We start from the raw sequence: 19,044 nt of genomic DNA, 5'->3' as shown, positions 1-19,044 counted from the left end.
GGGAAGAATGGAAACAGAAATGGGAGCGCTGGGAAGAATCCCAATCCATTCAACAAAGGACAAGTGAACCACGTTAATGTGGAGGAGGTTGAAGAGCAGCCAGACGCGGTTATAGGTAAGTTGTTGGTTAAGTCATTTACCGCTCTTGTTCTTTTTGATACTGGTGCATCGCATTCATACATATCAAGGGAATTCGTGGATAAGTTTAAACTACCGACCCAAACCCTTAGGACCCCTCTATTAGTAAGTTCACCTGGAGCAGAGTATATGGCTAGTCGATGGTGCGACCAGATAGCCTTAACCATCGGCAACCATGTTTTTCCATCCGACCTAATTATCTTGGAGTCACAAGGATTGGATGTGATATTAGGAATGGATTGGATGTCAAAGTACGGAGGAAGCATTGACTATGTTCGTATGCCAATTTCTCTCACCACCCCGGAGGGAAAAAGGATCAAGTACGTATCTAGGCATGCGCCTAGAAGTAGCCAAGTAAATACCCTCACGGGAGTTGTTCAGGAGGAAGTGCCTATAGTAAGGGATTACCCGGATGTTTTCCCAGAGGAGTTACCAGGCATGCCACCGGATCGAGATATCGAGTTTTTGATAGAGCTATTGCCAGGCACAGGGCCAATATCCAAGAGACCTTATCGGATGCCCGCGAATGATCTAGAGGAGATTAAGAAATAGATCAAGGAGTTATTGGAGAAAGGTTACATTCGACGGAGTTCATCACCATGGGGAGCCCCAGTGCTTTTGGTTGAGAAGAAGGATAAGTCCCTAAGAATGGTTGTTGATTATCGGGCCTTGAATGAAGTGGCGAACAAGAACAAGTACCCATTGCCGATGATCAATGATCTGTTTGACCAGATGCAAGGAGATAAGGTGTTTTCAAAGATCGATCTGCGATCAGGATACCATCAGTTGAAGATACGAGAGAAAGATATACCAAAGACAACATTCACCACACGGTACGGGTTATACGAATATACAGTCATGTCGTTTGGACTGACTAACGCCCCTACCTACTTCATGAGCATGATGAACAAAGTATTCATGGAATATTTGGATAAGTTTGTTGTGGTGTTCATTGATGATATAATGGTATATTCGAAGAACGAGGAGGAGCACGAAGAGCATTTGCGATTAGTTCTCGATAAACTCAGGGAACATCAGTTGTATGCCAAGTTCAGCAAATGCGAGTTTTGGTTGAAGGAAGTCGGATTCCTTGGACATGTTATATCAGGAGAAGGTATAGCAGTAGACCCCACCAAGATTCAGTCAGTCACTGAATGGTTGGCACCCACTTCAGTTAGCGAGATCCGCAGTTTTCTTGCACTCGCAAGATACTATCGGAGATTCATTGAGAATTTTTCCAAGATCACGAAGCCAATGACGGAATTATTGAAGAAGGATACCAAGTTTGAATGGACGGAAGATTGCGAGGCAAGTTTCCAGGAGCTGAAGAAACGTTTGACTACAGCCCCAGTGCTGACACTGCCAGATATACGTAAGGATTTCCAAGTGTATTGCGACGCCTCTCGCCTAGGACTTGGAAGTGTGGTTATGCAGGACGGAAGAGTTATTTCGTATGCCTCAGGACAACTAAAACCACCTGAGTTGAATTACGCTACGCATGATTTGGAGCTAGCAGCCGTAGTGCATGCGTTGAAGACCTGGAGGCATTACCTTATTGGAAACCATTGTGATGTGTACACGGATCATAAGAGTTTGATGTACATTTTCACACAGAAGGAACTGAACCTTAGGCAGCGGAGATGGTTGGAGCTCATAAAGGATTATGACATGAAGCTTCACTATCACCCAGAAAGGCCAATGTCGTAGCAGACGCTTTGAGCCGGAAGATTTATGCTAATACCCTAGTGAGCACAGGATTGCCGTAGGAGTTAGCAAAGGATCTCAGGGAACTTCGATTGGAGATTGTTCCTAGAGGTTTTGTTGCAACAATGGAGGTTCAGTCTACATTGTTAGGAAAGATTCGAGAAGCTCATAAGGATGACAAAGATATTGCCGAGATAAAAGAGAAAATGAGCGAAGGAAAGGCCAAAGGTTTTCGTGAGGATGAGCACGACACCTTATGGTTCGAGGACCGTGTTTATGTGCCCAATAACACAGAGATCAGGAAGTTAATACTTCAGGAGGTTCATGACTCACCATACTCGATACACCCTGGAAACACCAAGATGTATTTGGATTTGAAGGAACGTTTCTGGTGGACATGGATGAAGAAGGATATCGCCGAGTATGTAGCCGTATGTGATGTATGTCAGAGAGTGAAGACTGAGCATCAGAATCCAGCAGGATTGTTACAGCCTATGCTGATACCCGAATGGAAGTAGGATAAACTTGGCATGGATTTTATCACCGGATTGCCCAGGACCAAATCAGGTTATGATTCTATATGGGTAGTAGTTGACCGCTTGACCAAAGTGGCACAATTTATCCCAGTGAAAACAACTTATACCAGTGCAAAGTTGGCCAAGATATATATGACCAGGATCGTATGTCTGCATGGAGTTCCGAGGACCATTGTATCAGATAGAGGATCACAGTTTACCTCAAAGTTTTGGCATCAGCTGCACCAGACTTTGGGAACGAGATTGGAGTTCAGTACAACATTTCACCCGCAGACTGATGGACAAGCTGAGAGAGTCAACCAGATTCTGGAGGATATGCTGAGAGCCTGTGCGCTAGATTATGGGTCTAGTTGGGATGGCAATCTACCTTACACAGAGTTCTCATACAACAAAAGCTACCAAGCCAGTTTGAAGATGGCACCGTTCGAAGCCCTGTATGGATGAAGATGCAGAACACCGTTGATGTGGGATGAAGTTGGAGACCAACAGTTGTTTGGACCAGACTTGATCAAAGAGTCTGAGGAGAAAGTTAAACTGGTTCGGGATAGACTGAAGATAGCTCAGTCCAGACAGAAGAGTTATGCAGATTCCAAACGCAAGGAGGTAACCTATGAAATTGGAGACAGAGCATATCTGCGAGTATCACCTTTGCGAGGAGTGAAACGTTTTGGAGTCAAGGGAAAGTTAGCCCCGAGATTTGTAGGACCGTATCGTGTTTTGGAACGGATGGGAGAAGTTGCCTACAAGTTGGAGTTACCTGAAGGACTATCAGAAGTTCACGATGTGTTTCACGTTTCCCAATTGAAGAAGTGCCATGCTGAGATGGCCGATATACCGCTAAGAGATACCGTACCCTTGGAGGCGATTCAGTTGGAAAATGATTTGACTTATGAGGAGAAGCCAGTCAAGATTTTGGAGTTTGCCAGTCGAGTCACTCGCAGCAAGGTTCTCAAGTTTTGCAAAGTTCAGTGGAGCCACCATACCAAGGACGAAGCCACCTGGGAACGAGAGGATGATCTTCGCAAAGACCACCCACACCTATTTTTTGGCCAACCTGAATCTCGAGGGCGAGATTCATCTTAAGGGGGGTAGGTTTGTAACATCCCAAATTCTCAATTTGGAATGTTATACATAGATCATTCTTGCATATCATATTTTATTGCATTTCGTCTCGTGATCCTCGAAATCCTAAGCAACTCAAGGACCCTCAGAGAGAGTTGGGGATTTCCTCGGTTTTCAAATTTGATTTTTATCAAATTTTGGAACGAGGATTTTGGTTTTAATCATTTTCTCTCCAAAAATATTTCATATTAAAATATATGAGAGGAGATAATATGACTTCTCCAAAATAAATAAAATATGGGAGGAAAAATATTAAAATCAAATATTTGTTTTTATTTGGATTTTATTGCAATTTTATTTGCATTAGAAAAAAATTGCACGTTTGTCAAAGTTGCATTTTAGGGCCAAGAAAATGTTCATATCGTTCTAAATATTTTATTTAGACGGTGAAAATTTGTTTTGGCATTTTTAGATTTTTATTTTATTATCTAGGATTTTTTTCGGTTCGGCGGAATTGTTAAAAAAAATCGCGCAGTGGCCAGCTGGGCCGAAGCCGAGTCGCCGGCCCGCCTCCCCGCACGCCATCTCCCCAGGGGACCAAGCTGCCGTTGCCTGGGACGAGGAGTCTGGCCGGGACTCCTCCTCGCCGCCGCCTTGGCCCCTCCCCCAAGCCACCGTCACCGCCACCACCACCCACCCCGCCGCCGAACCCCGCCCACAGCCGCTGCCGCGCCTCGCCGCCGCGCCACCGCCGCCCGTCGCGCCGAACTTCGCCAGAGGTAGAACCGTTCGTTTTTTTATATAAAAAAACCCGGGTTCGGTTTTTTTAGAAACCCTAGTTTTTTGGATAGATCGGTTCGCCGGTTTTTCCCTGTTCTTCTCTTTAGCGGACGTTCGTCCGTACGTTCGTTTTAACGAACGGTTTTCGCCCGTTAGTAACAGACAATGAACGCTCATTCGTTAGCCTGTTCGTCAGTTTTCTTTTATCGGTTTTTTCCGCGATTATTTCTGATCGCGATTTCTGATCCGATCTTCGTTCTAGTTTATCTTTTCGCTCGTTTGTCGGAATCAGGCGATTCAAGCGCCTAGATCTTCGTCTCGAGACCCTCTTTATATTTAACCAACTTGAACAAGCTTTTGCTACTGTAAAATTTGACTTTAGTCCAGATTAGTAAACGGATCTTATTTCTTTCGCAGTTTGAGTTTCGTTGCTCCATTTGATTTGATTCTTTTTGCTAACCGGAGTTCTTAAGTTGAACTTTCTAGTTAGATCTTCTTATTTGAGTTTTACCCGTGTTTCTTTGCTTGTTTGCTTATGTATTCTATTGTTTGTTTGCGATAGAATTCCTGTAGTGCGAAGCGTGTTATTTGGAGTCCCTAGGTTTCATGGATCGTCAGCAAGGCAAGTAACGCTTTGATCATATTCCTTTATCACCCAGTTTTATGCATTAGTTCCAATCCTCAAACATTGCATGGTTAGGATGTCATTAACCTGTCGGTTGGGAAGTAGTTGATGAGGTAGAACCTATCGCCCTGTTATATTCAAACCTTGGGAGTTCCTTATACGAATTGCTTATGCTGATATGCTATGCTCGTAGACGTGGTTTGGGTGAGTGAAATCCATGACAAATGTGAGATTGTTAAATAATAGTTTAACTTAAGGTGGCAACTTGAATACACATCTGGGTGGATTGAGGCACCTGGAGTACCCAGTGTTGCCTGTATTTTTGGAGATCCCGGGGTTCCGTGTGATTTTCCTATGGACCGCCACCCAGGCTCAAAGGGAACTGAGATGATTCATGCTAGAAACTTCCGTGTGCAGCCACCAGCTATTATGGGCTCTAGCATAGTTGAGTAAGTTACGTGAAGCTCTTGAAGAGGTGGATCAGCAGGTAGTGGGTTGTAGGTTTGGTATGGTCTACCCAGAGTAGAGAGTTAATGTTTCTGAAAGACTGTGTCTCGGTCATCCGTTTCTCAAACATCATGTAGTGCGAGAAATTCAACGGAGGCGATCGAGTCTTGTGGGGAAAAGTGCGCAAACCTCTGCAGAGTGTACAATCTAATCATGGTTAGCCGTGTCCCCTGTTATGGACGTCTTGAGTATCTAGTACTTGGAGTATCTTAAGTATCTCATCACTTTTAACTTAATACTGTTGGGTTGATAACTACTTTAATTGGGATTGAGTTGGAGGAACCTTCTCAATGATGTTTCAACTACCATGATAGTTAAATAAAAATCTATTCCTTTGTTGTAGGAAAAAATTGGCTTTTCGCAAAAACTATAACCATAGAGCTTTCCACCAGCCAAATATGCATGTAGTGATAGCATTATTCTGTTCTTGCTCTACTGTGTTACTTTGCCAGCATATTCCATGTGCTGACCCGTTTTCGGGCTGCAACGTATTATGTTGCAGACTTTTCAGACGAGGAGTAAGGTTCGTTAGGTCGTTGTCGTGCAGCTCAGCTATTCCGTTGGAGTTGATGGACTCACTTTATCTTCCAAGCCTTCCGCCGTTATCATATTAGATGGCCTTAAGCCATATTTATTGTAACAAGTTCTCTTTGGAGACATTCGATGTAATACGTGTGTGATTGCTACTCTGTTATAAATCCTTGAGTACTGTGTGTCAGCATTACCGATCCAGGGATGACACTGAAGCACAGAGACTTGACCGTTTGAGGTCGGGTCACTACAAAAACTATGTTTGTCAACTCTCAACAACTTTTATTCATCATACTCTTTCTATGTGAGCTCATTGCTCTCCATAAGATCCATATGATCTCTTTGTTTCTTTTTATTTCTTTCTCTTTTCTTTTATTCACTCAAGATTATGGCAAAATAATCAAGCCCTTGACTCAACACTAATCTTTATTATATATATAGCTCACGGACTCGATTACATAGAAGGATCATTAAGCAAAACTCACAACTAGATCATACTAAAACTTTATGCTACTAGATAAATATATTACCAAAAGGATCAAACTAAGAAAATGGTAAAGATAGAAGTGATGGTGATACGATACCGGGGCACTCCCCCAAGCTTGGCAGTTGCCAAGTGTCGTGGAATTGTCACGACAGATGTCCTAGAGCAAGGACTTAGTCGTAGGGCCATCGCACTAGGAAGCTTAAAGGGGTTAATCGGGACAAAGGACACGAGAGAGTTTTATACTAGTTCGGCCCCTTACGATGAAGGTAAAAGCCTACGTCTAGTTGGGATTGGTATTGCTGAGGTTTCGATTACCAAGAGGCTCAACTCGCCGACTTGGTTATCGACTTGTTGTTTCTTTCCCTAAACCGCCACCGGGTCGTCCCCTTATATACATGGGTTGACGCCTGGTGGCCTATAGAGTCCCGTCCGACTTATAAACGTGTCCGTCTCGCTGACTTCCTTCACATGCCTTTCTTTACAAGTCTTTCCTTACATATGGCGGTTCATAATATCAAGCCTTAAACTGCCTTCAGGCCTTTGGGCCTTCTATAAGTCTTAATAAACTACAATCTTGAATGTTTACTGGGCTTCTTGCGTGACCCGCCATTGGGGCTGACCCGACCCCTCCTGGGCGGGTCTCAACTGATAGTAATATCCCCAACATTAGGCCCCAGGTTGACTTTGAACTTTGTTCTCTGTCAATCTTCCATACTTCGCAAAAAATCCATCTTCTTATCTTTACCGAAATTTCCTTGTAACCCGCCGTGACATTATCTCTTGGAAATGCAAAAACTTTCATGACGTCATCCTCCAACGGATCTTTTATCTTTAATGTTTCCCGATAATTGAGGCGTCTGTATAGCTAGATAACCATTTATTCGGCTCTTCCTTGATCTTCGCGCCTGTCTGTTCACCTTTTCCCTTATAAATAGGCTCGCCCCGGCCTTCCTCATTCTTCTCTCTCTTTCCATCTTCTTCCTCTCGCGACCCTACTACTGCTCGAGCTTCGCTGCCTCCATGCTCCTCCTCCGTCTCCGTCAACCTTGGCCGCTGCATCAACCCGAGTTGGTTCAGAGAAACGACGGCGACCTCCGCAGAAGATCTATAGCTGTAAGTTCTCACTTTCCCGCTCCTCAGATCCATGTTTAGGGTTTCTGTGTGTTCTTTGCAGTTCATCTTGGCTTCTTCGTAGTTCTTCCACTGCCTCCTCTTTTTGATCCAAAAGAGATGTATGTTCATGCAGTAGTTGTTTGGTGCCTCCTTTTGATACTAGCAGACTCCTTTTTCTGGTACAAGAGCTATATTTAGATCTGATGAACTCATCTGGGATGTATTTTTAGGTCTAGAATTTTTTTTTCATTTTGAACATCCATTTGATCTGAAATAATATCAAGCATTTTGGGAAACTTGTTTTGTCCCAACACTTAGCTGAATCCGCTTTCTGAAAGAATCTATAGTCATGGTGGTTTACCGCACCGGCTTTCTTTTCCTTATATGTCATTAGCCCTTAGTTAAGCTGCCATTACTTGTTTTGCATCTTCATCCCTTAACTGTTAATCTCACCGTTAAACTGAACCGACACGTTGCTTTTCTTTTCAGTTCCTTGCACATCATGCCGTCCAAAGCGCCAACCATCTGTAACTGGGTTCCCTCAACCATAACTGAGGAATGTTTAAAAGAGTTCTTCATCATAGGATTTCTGCCAGCAAAAACCGTCATGTCTTACCGTGCCCCTGACCCGGAAGAAGAACGGCCCAATCCAAGAGATGGTGAAGTGATCGTTTTTACTGACCACATGAACCGTGGCTTTTCACCGCCAGGCTCAAAGTTCTTCAGAGAGCTCCATCCTCAAGATATCGGGCCTAATTCCATATCTAACATTTGTAACTTCCAAGTACTCTGTGAAGTATATCTTCAACAAGAGCCAACCGTGGAGTTATTTAGAGAATACTTTTATCTGAACCGGTAGAATGAGTGCACCAACGGCCTTAGTTTAGAACTTGGAGGCATATCAATTCAGCGTCGGTAGGGTGCCTTCTTCCCCCTTATTGTCTTACCAAGTCACCCAAAGGACTGGAAGCAGACTTGGTTCTACTGCTAGGACACTTCGCCAGCAAACGAGAAGCCCCTGCCGGGTTACCGCCCCGATCGTCTTGACTCCAAGTTCGCGCTTCCTGATAAGCTGACTATCGCTGAACGCAAGAGGCTGATACCATCCATCAAAAGGATCAACGCTCTGTTGGGGAACGGGTTAACTGGAGTTGATCTGACTCGCTGCTGGATCTCATGGCGGGTCATCCCTTTGAGCCGCCGGTCCAAGCTGATGTATGAATATGGTGGAGGCCCGGATGATTCTCTTCGTCACAGCCCCGTTCAATTGAAAGAAGAAGATATTGTCTCAATGTCAACTCTTCTAGTGAATGGGAAATATGAAGATTGCAGTATCGTCGGGTTAAACCCCTTCTGCCAGCTTAACCCGGTTCCAGAAGTAAGGATGTCATTATTTCTCCCTTTTGTATTTTTCCAGCCGTATTGTTTTAATACTTGCCTAACTCTTTACCTTGTTTTTACCTGTCTGCAGGCCAATTCTGACTTCTGGAAAGTTAAGTATGACCACGAGGCAGCCAAGAAAGCGAAAGCCGCCGCCATAAACGCCAAGAAAACGACCCGGAGGTCGAAAAAGAAGAAAAAGAGTACTGCTGAAGACTTGATGATACATCTGACTCGGAGGTAGCCCTTGATTCGCTTGGCAATTTTTTTAATAATCTTATTGACACTGATTATTACCAGGATGACACTTGGGCTAGTCAGGCTGGGGAAGTAGAGGTAACTATCATTTCCTCCGACTCAGAGCCTTTGCCAAGACAAAAAGTTCGACAAGTGATCCGTAAAGTAAGGTTTTTTAACCCTTTAGGTCACTTGGATCCCAACTTTCATTTGAAAAAGCAGCAACATGAAAAGCCGCCGTCAAGCTCGGACTGAAGATGAGCCGGCTATCGTTCTTCAACAAACTCCTCAGAAACGTCCGCATGAGGTTTACCTCTTTCTGTCTTTAACTCTGTTTAATGGATCCTTCCCTTTGTATTTCTTTTAACTATAATTTATCCTTTCAGGAGGTGTCTCGCTCGTCTGGCGACTCATCGCAGATGCAATTCCCGGCTTTCAAGACTGCGCCCGGGTAATCAGAAATCCTCCTTTCTTTCGGGTTGTTCAATTGTATCTTTGTACTGACAGCCCTGCAACATCTCTCTTAGTGGCCAAGCTAAATCCAAGAAAACAAAGGCAGCTAAGCGGGCAGAAGACCCGCCGGTGCTGGTATCTGACCCGGCCAGGCCATCTTCTCCATTAACTGACACTCCAGAAGACCCGCCTGTTGACATCGAAGCAAATCCTCCTGAGCCGTCATTTGATGAGACCACTGTGAATCCTTCCACAACCGGATCATCAAGCTCAGCCAACCCGTCGTCTCCGTCTGCACAAGATGTTCAGATTACCGGGAGTCGCTTTATTGAACCGGGGAACCCAACCATGCTAGCTCGGTGTACAGCAAAACAAGAGGCTTTGGATAGGCAGAAAGTTCGTTTTGACATTGCCAACTATGACCATCTAAATGTCAATGATATCTTATCCAGCTATCTTAGCCATGTACACTCCAGTCGTGATTCCGAGATTGAAATGGTCAAGCAGCTACAGTTAAAATACGAGGTACGCTCTTCCGGCTTATCTATAATCCTTCAGCCCCCAAGTCTTCGGATTATGATAGAAACGGAATGATCTGTAGACTTTATAATATAGGCTAAGACCTATACCTTTGAAATTTTCCTTGAATCCAATAGAACAAAGCTTCACCTGTAGTCCCCAAGGTTCGGTTCTTTTTTATCATAAATGAGCCGGTACTTTAAATTGATTTGTACCGTTTTGAAAGAAACTTAATACTACGGCTTAACCTTGAGAACCTTGCTGAATTACATACATTAGTCCCCAAGTGCCAAGTGTTGTTACTTTGTAAAGTACTTGGGACTTAAAATATGTCTTTATATTCATAAAAATTTGTTTTGGCATACATTAGCCCCCAAGTGTCAAGTAGTTTGTTTATAAAGTACTTGAGACTTGAATCTTGACTTTTAAACTTGAACCAAATCTTGATTCATCTGAATGTTTTGCAGAATGCCTTATCTGAATTGAACTCGCAATTGACTGATGCGAAGACCCGGCTGGCGGGTTAGGAGGCAGAAATCCAATCTGCTAATTCCAAACTTCAATAAGTCTTTCTGAGAGGGAGAATTTAAAGACCAGCTTTGCTGCCAAGAAGAAAACTTGGGAGGAGGAAAAACGCTTCTGACCCAACGTGCTAAGAAGGCCGAAACAGCTCTTGAAGAGATTTCAACAGAGTTGAACGGGTTAAAGGGCCGGGTGTCTCAAATGGTAGCTTCCATCTTTGGTAAGCCGTCCGATTTTAACTTTGTGTGCTTTTTGCTGATCCGGAGTATAAGCCGCCAGCTGACTTTGTGTATAAAATTTATGCAGGCCCTCGAAGCAAAAATCTGAGCCAAGACCCGTTGATTAAACTAAAGGCAGTATATTCTTTGGTAGAACAACTGTATATTGGCGCACAGCGGGCTCTTGCCGCCATCTCTCCTGCTAATCAAGGACCCAACCGGCTCAGCGACGTCCTGAAGAAACGGTCAATCCTTCCTACCAGGTTTCAAGAAGTGAAACGCTCCTACACGCGAGCCGGAGCTTTGATTGCCCTGAGCTGCTCCAAGGCTTGGGTGCCAGACCTAGACCCGGCGGACATGGCCATAGGCTATCCCACCGTGAAGGAAGACGAGTCTCCTTTTGATCAGGATGACTTCATGGCTTGCGTGCGCGGAGTCTGGCCTTAGGCAACTACCCTGGGAGTTGACACCAATGTTGATAAGTACCAGCCGGGTTTTGATGCTGAGAATAAGAAGATGGCCACTCCCTCGTACAAGGTAATAGACTTGATTCCACCGGTAAGAGAAGACACATTTGCCCCGGAAGTTGACCCGGTCGGCCTGATCGACGACGAAGCCGAATTTGTCGCCGTGAATGGTTTTGATTGGTCAAAACCCAACTTCTAGCCAACAGAAGGTGGTGAACCAGCGAGGGAGGAACAATGATCATCTTCATGGGCTTATAAAGCCTTGTAATAGCTTAGTTGTGAAAACACTGTATGCTTTGCTTATGCCATCGCGCATAAAACACTTCTATGTGACTCTGTGTTTCCTGATGCCACTGTATGCATCATATTTAATGTTTGTTGCTACAATATTTGAACTCTGTTCCTGTAGATACAAAGAAAAGACTGGCTTGGCAGCTTAGAACCAAACGGGTTAAAACACCCGGTTTATAGCCAATATGTCTACCATAGCAGGAACCAGAAACAGATATAAACAAAGGAGAAGGGCTGAGACTAACTCTTTTAGTTAATACAGCAGGCAATTGCATATAAGTAATAAGCATACCTTATACCTTTTGATCCTTAGACCGCCGGTTTAAAATACTCGGGTGATGAATACTCAATGATCATTATACCTTGGTAGATTGCACTTGTTGATCCTTAAACCGCCGGTTTAAATGACCCGGGCGGCTTGCGTTGTCAAATAGTCGAGCCGGTGAAGAAGACCAGGCTAATCGTTTGTAATATTGACACAACAAAAAACTAAAAGGCAAGCAACAGATAATAAGCATAATTTAACCATGTATTCAAAAGGTTGGGGGTTTCTGATTCGAATAAGATCAGTAAACCGGACCAAAGGGGTTAAGCTAAGGTTCGAATACGACCATATAGCCCCCAGGGGCTTTGGCGTTGCGCCGATCAAGAGGGTACCGACAGCTATGTTCTCTTTGGTTCGAATACGACCTATGTTTGAACAGGAAGCCCCCAAATGACCTTGAGAGGTTTTTAATGACCCTGATTCGAATACGATCCAAGTCGGACCCAAAAGGGGTTAAGCTATTATTCGGATACGATCAAGAAGCCCCCAAGTGAGTTTGGCCTTGAGCCGATCAAAAGGGTTACGACAGCTATGTTCTCTTTGGTTCGAATACGACCTATGTTTGAATAGGAAGCCCCCAAGTGACCATCAGATTTGTAGCTAGATTCGGATACGATCATAAGCTGGACCACAAAAGGCTAAACTTGATTCAAATATGATCAGCTCCTCAATAGTCTTTTGAAAATAAGAAATAACAAAGGTGCATTAATCTTTGAAAAGAAAAGAGATCGATGGTCTTACTTTATTACCTATCATGGTATATACAATGTCAAAGTATGTACATAATGAGAGCCGGTGGCTCAGGTGTAGTATGGCTGAAGTTGAGCAATGTTCCACGGCCGGCGGGTCTCCTCCTCCGACTTACGTGAGTCTGTGTGCTCTCGAACGTTAATGAGGTAATATGACCCGTTGTTTAAGTTCTTACTGACCACAAAGGGTCCTTCCCAAGGTGGGGATAACTTGTGTGCATCTGACAAATCCTGGATGAGCCAGAGCACCAAGTCGCCTTCCTGAAAAGTCCTGGACTTAACTCGGCAGCTGTGATAACGACGCAGGTCCTGTTGATAAATTGTTGACCGGGCTGCTGCTAAGTCTCTTTCTTCATCCAACAAGTCAAGGGCATCCTGTCTTGCTTGCTCATTATTAGCTTCAACATAAGCTTCCACACGGGGCGAGTCATGAGGGATGTCACTAGGCAACACTGCTTCTGCTCCATAAACCATGAAGAAAGGTGTGTAACTTGTCGACCTGTTAGGTGTGGTGTTGATACTCCATAACACCGAGGGTAATTCCTCTACCCAACAACCCGGTGTTCGCTGTAAGGGAACCATAAGCCGGGGTCTTATGCCTTTCAAAATTTCCTGATTGGCTCTCTCAGCTTGACCATTGGATTGAGGATGAGCTACAGAAGAAACATCAAGCCGAATGTGTTCACGTTGACAAAACTCCTCCATAGCCCCTTGGCATAGATTAGTGCCATTGTCAGTGATAATGCTGTGTGGAAAACAAAAACGGAAGATCACCTTTTTCATGAACTGAACCGCCGTGGCTGCGTCACACTTACTCACTGGCTCCGCCTCAACCCACTTAGTGGATTTATCAACTGCCACCAAGAGATGTGTCTTTTTATCCTTGGACCTTTTGAAAGGCCCCACCATGTCAAGCCCCCAGACTGCAAATGGCCAAGTGATTGGGATCATCCGGAGCTCCTGAGCCGGCACATGCGCCTGTCATGCAAACTTTTGACATCCATCACATCTACTAACCAGATCTTCTGCATCAGCGTGAGCCGTCAACCAGTAAAAACCGTGACGAAAAGCTTTGGCCACCAGGGATTTTGACCCGGCGCGATGACCACAATCACCTTCATGGATCTCACGAAGTATTTCTTGACCTTCTTCAGGGGAAACACACCACTGATACGCTCCAGAGACACTGCGATGGTATAATTCTCCATCCGAAATCGACATTGACTTAGACCGTCGGGTTATCTATCAAGCTAGAGTCTCGTCTGCTGGCAACTCTCTCCGGGTCATATAAGCCAAAAATGGTACTGTCCAATCTGGGATGACATGAAGAGCCGCCGCCAACTGTGCCTCCGGGTCAGGAACAGCTAAATCTTCCTCTGTGGGCAACTTAACAGACGGGTTATGTAAGACATCCAAAAAGGTGTTAGGTGGTACCGGCTTACATCGAGACCCCAACCGGCTTAAAGCATCAGCCGCTTTGTTCTTTCGACGGTCAATGTGCTCCACCTGATAACCTTTAAAATGCCCTGCAACAGCATCAACCTCCCGGCGATAAGCCGCCATGAGAGGGTCCTTGGAATCCCACTTGCCAGATAACTGTTGAGCCACTAGATCTGAGTCGCCAAGACATCTGACCCGGCTCAAACTCATCTCTTTTGCCACTCGAAGACCATGGAGCAAGGCTTCATACTCTGCTGCGTTGTTAGTGCAAGGAAACATCAACCGTAACACATAACAAAATTTGTCACCTCGTGGAGAAGTTAACACAACTCCAGCCCCTGAGCCTTCCAACTGTCTGGACCCATCAAAATGAATAGTCCAATACGTGTTGTCTGGTTTTTCTTCTGGCATCTGCATCTCTGTCCAGTCATAATGAAGTCAACCAGTGCTTGAGATTTGATCGCAGTACGTGGCACATATTTCAACCCATGAGACCCAAGCTCAATTGCCCACTTGGCGACTCGCCCAGTGGATTCTCTGTTTTGAATGATGTCTCGCAAAGGAGCAGAGCTAACCACGGTGATTGGATGTCCCTGAAAATAGTGCTTAAGCTTCCGGCTTGCCATGAACACCCCATATACAAGCTTCTGCCAATGTGGATATCGTTGCTTGGATTCAATTAACACCTCACTGACGTAGTAAACTGGCCGTTGAACCGGATGCTCCTTGCCAACCTCCTTGCGCTCCACCACAATAGCCACACTAACAGCTCGTGAGTTAGCGGCCACGTATAACAGCAGCGGCTCTTTCTCGACTGGAGCAGCCAGGACCGGCGGCTCAGCAAGCTGTGTCCTCAAATCTTCAAACGCAGAGTTTGCAGCGTCGCTCCAAACAAAATCATCTGTTTTCTTCATCATCTGATATAGAGGCATTGCCTTCTCCCCTAACCGGCTTATGAACTGGCTCAAAGCAGCGACATGGCCCGCCAGTCGTTGAACATCATTGATGCATGTTGGCTTGGCCAGGGATGTAATTGCCTTGATTTTCTCCGGGTTAGCCTCAATACCTCGTTAGACACCAAAAAACCCAAGAGCTTGCCGGCTGGAACTCCAAAAACACACCTGGTCGGGTTAAGCATCATTTTGTAGACCCGGAGATTATCAAAAGTCTCTTTCAGATCAGTGACCAAGGTTTCCTCTTTCCTAGATTTTACCACTATATCATCCACATAGGCATGAACATTACGCCCAAATCGTGAAGACAATTCTGCACACACCGTTGGTAAGTCGCCTAGGCACTCTTAAGCCCAAAAGGCATAAACACATAGCAGAAAGCTCCGAAAGGAGTGATAAAAGCCGTCTTCTCCTGATCCTTGACTACCATTTTAATCTGATGATAACCGGAATAAGCATCCAAGAAGCTCAAACGTGCGCAGCCCGCCGTAGCATCAATGATCTGATCAATACGGGGGAGAGCAAAAGGATCAGTCGGACAACCTTGTTCAGATCGGTGTAATCCACGCACATACGCCAGGTGCCATTCTTTTTAAGTACAAGCACCGGGTTAGCTAACCACTCTGGGTGAAAGACCTCTACAATGAACCCGGCCACCAAGAGCCGAGCCACTTCCTCTCCAACGGCTTTGCGCCTTTCTTCATTGAACCGTCAGAGAAACTGTCTGACATGTTTGAATTTTGGATCAATATTAAGAGTGTGCTCAGCGAGTTCTCTCGGGACACCCGGCATGTCTGAAGGTTTCCATGCAAAGATGTACCGGTTCTCATGGATGAACTCGATGAGCGCGCTTTCCTATTTCGGATCCAAGTTTGCACGGATGATGAACTGCTTGGATGAGTCGCCAGGCACAAAGTCAACCATCTTGGTGTCATCAGCTGATTTAAATTTCAACACCGGCTCATGCTCTGTTGTTGGTTTCTTTAATGACGTCATGTCTGCCAGGTCAACATGATCCTTATAAAACTTTAATTCCTCTGTTGCACAAACAGATTCAGCATAGGCGGCATCACCTTCTTCACACTCCAAGGCTATCTTCCGGCTCCCATGTATTGTAATTGTGCCCTTATGACCCGGCATCTTGAGCTGCAAATACACATAACATGGCCGAGCCATGAACTTGGCATAAGCCGGCCGTCCAAACAGAGCATGATATGGACTTTTGATCTTAACCACCTCAAAGGTTAACTTTTCTACTCTGGAGTCATACTCATCCCCAAAGGCTACTTCCAGTTCAATCTTACCAACTGGGTATGCCGATTTACCAGGTACCACACCGTGAAAAATAGTGTTGGATTGTTTAAGATTTTTTATCAGTCAATCCCATCCGGCGGAACATCTCATAGTAGAGGATGTTGATGTTGCTGCCTCCATCCATGAGCACCTTAGTGAACTTGTATCCACCAACCTAAGGTGCCACTACTAAGGCCAAGTGACCTGGATTATCAACCCGGGGCGGGTGATCCTCTCTGCTCCACACAATGGGCTGCTCTGACCAACGTAGATAACGTGGAATCACCGGCTCAACGGCATTGACGTCCCTCTTGTGAAGCTTCTGGTCCCTCTTGCATAAACTAGTGGTAAATACATGGTATCGCCCACTACTCAGCTGTTTTGGGTTGCTCTGATAACCGGATTGTTGCTGCTGATTACCTTGGCTGGGTTGTTGATTATATCCTCCTTGGTTACCAGGATGGCCCTGACCGTGAAAACCTCCTCCACCTGAACCGGCGCCCGGGCCGTGAAAACCGCCTCCTCCTGAGCCGCCACTTGGGCCGTGACCTCTATCAAACGCGTTTGAATTTTTAAACGCCTTCATGATCGTACAATCTTTCCACAAGTGGGTGGCTGGCTTCTCCCGGGTGCCGTGTCTTGGACAAGACTCATTCAATAATTGCTCAAGGGTGGGACCTGACCCGCCCGACCGAGGGGGCTGTCTGCCCTTGCACTGTTGATTACTGCCCTGTGCATTGGTGTTAGCTACAAACTCATCAGCCTTACGTTTATTACCTCCCTGATTTGCCGGGTTATGCTGGTGACCCTTGCCGTTGCCGTTCTTCTTTCCCTTTGTTGCCTTTTCTTTATCAAACACCGGGTCCTTGGTAGTATCAGAATTAGCATACTTGACGAGAGCCGCCATCAACGTTCCCATGTCATTACAATCACGCTTGAGCCGCCTCAGCTTCTGCTTCAGAGGTTCAAAACAGCAATTTTTCTCCAACATCAAGACTGTTGAGCCGCCATCCATCTTATCAGACGAATGTATTATCTCCTTGACCCGGCGGACCCAATGTGTTGTGGATTCACCATCCTCTTGCTTGCAATTGGTTAGGTCCACAATCGACATAGGTGCTTACACGTGTCCTTAAAATTCTGGATGAACCGGGCCTTCAACTCCGCCCATGAGCCGATACAATTGGCTGGCAATCCCTTCAACCAAGTACGAGCCGTTCCATCTAACATCATGGTGAATACTTGGCCATTGCAGCATCACTGACCTCCAATAACTCCATAGCCCTCTCGTAACTCTCAATCCAAGCCCCAGGCTATAGGTCAGCTGTGTAATTAGGCACTTTACGAGGCCCCTTGAAGTCTTTTGGCAAACGCTCATTACGTATAGCCGGCACCAAGCAAGGCACACCCGGTTCTTGTGGACACTCCTGCCTCGACCGAGGTTGCTGGATAAGCCAGAAAAGTTTGATGAGCCGCCTGATCTGCTGCCATTTGAGCTGCTCGTTCCACCTCTTGACGAATCCTCTCCTGATCCGCCAAGTTGAGGGCTCCAGCCCGCACCGGCTCATGCCTATATGGCCGGTTGTGGTGTTGATATTTGCTTGACATCTCTGCGGACTCCATATGCCTGCTGTAACTTGGGCTCCGGCTCAGGCGAGGGGTTGAATGGATCCTGTCTCGAATGTAGGAGTACGCATCCTGCTATGCCAGAGCTGTTTGAAGAAGTTCTCTTACCCCTTCGTGTTTCAATTGCCGCCGGTGAGTCACCTTCCATCGGAAGAGCCGCCAGACGAGCCGATGCCGCGATGAGGTTTTCCAAAGGGTTGGAGAAGTGACCCGGCGGCGTTGGGACGTAATGAGGCAGAGTGGTAATCGTACAAGGCGGATCCATGGCACGCGGCTGGACCGGTGCACCGGGTGTTGTAATCCGGGGTACCTCTGGCGGGTTACTTCCCCCGGCTCCGGGTGTGTGAAAAAGATTCCTAGGATCGAGCGTCAGAGGCAGACGTGATTGGGTTTTCTGATGCCTCCTCCTCATGACCTCGTTCGACGCGTTCAGATCCACCAAGGGCCGGAAGGTCTCCGCTTGAAGCCGTTGAGCATGATCATCCAAAGCCGCCCGCTCTGCAGCCATCCTGACTTCCTCTGCGGCCAGATTTTCCTTAGCTTTCACCATCTCTTCTCGTACACGTGCTACCTCTGCGTCATGCTGGGCTTTATCCGCCGGCTCTACCACGGCAGTCAACAGAGTCGTCAGTTTATCCATGAGGTCCATCAAGATCTGAGCCAGGGGGCGCGCGGGGTCTCCTGACCCGGCTGCAGCCGACCCAGTAGTTGTGGAGTTCTACCCGGGCTGTGTCCCTACCATGAAGACTCCGGCCCAATTCGGTGGCTCAAGGGGGTCCGAAATACTTCTACCATCGGAACAACCCCCAAGCATGCCGTCCTGCAGTTGGTGCAAAGAGTCCGTCTCGCCCGTTGATGATGCAGTGTCAGAACAGACAGCCGTCTCACTGCCCTCCACCGATCCTTCCGAGTATTCACTGCCATGGACGCAGCCTACGAAAGCATGCTTCACGGCAGATTGAACACGGGTGATCCTTGCGCGCTGAGCCGTTTCGATGAGATTGGTGTGGACGTCCGGCTCAGGGCCTGACTCGCCGATCCGGCCGATGAAGACGTGGATTCCGCCGAAGGGGACCCGGTACCCGTAC

Source organism: Triticum urartu, chromosome 2, assembly GCF_003073215.2.
Source record: "Triticum urartu cultivar G1812 chromosome 2, Tu2.1, whole genome shotgun sequence".
NCBI classification, from domain to species: Eukaryota; Viridiplantae; Streptophyta; class Magnoliopsida; order Poales; family Poaceae; genus Triticum; species Triticum urartu.
Note: the sequence above shows the minus strand (reverse complement) of the source record.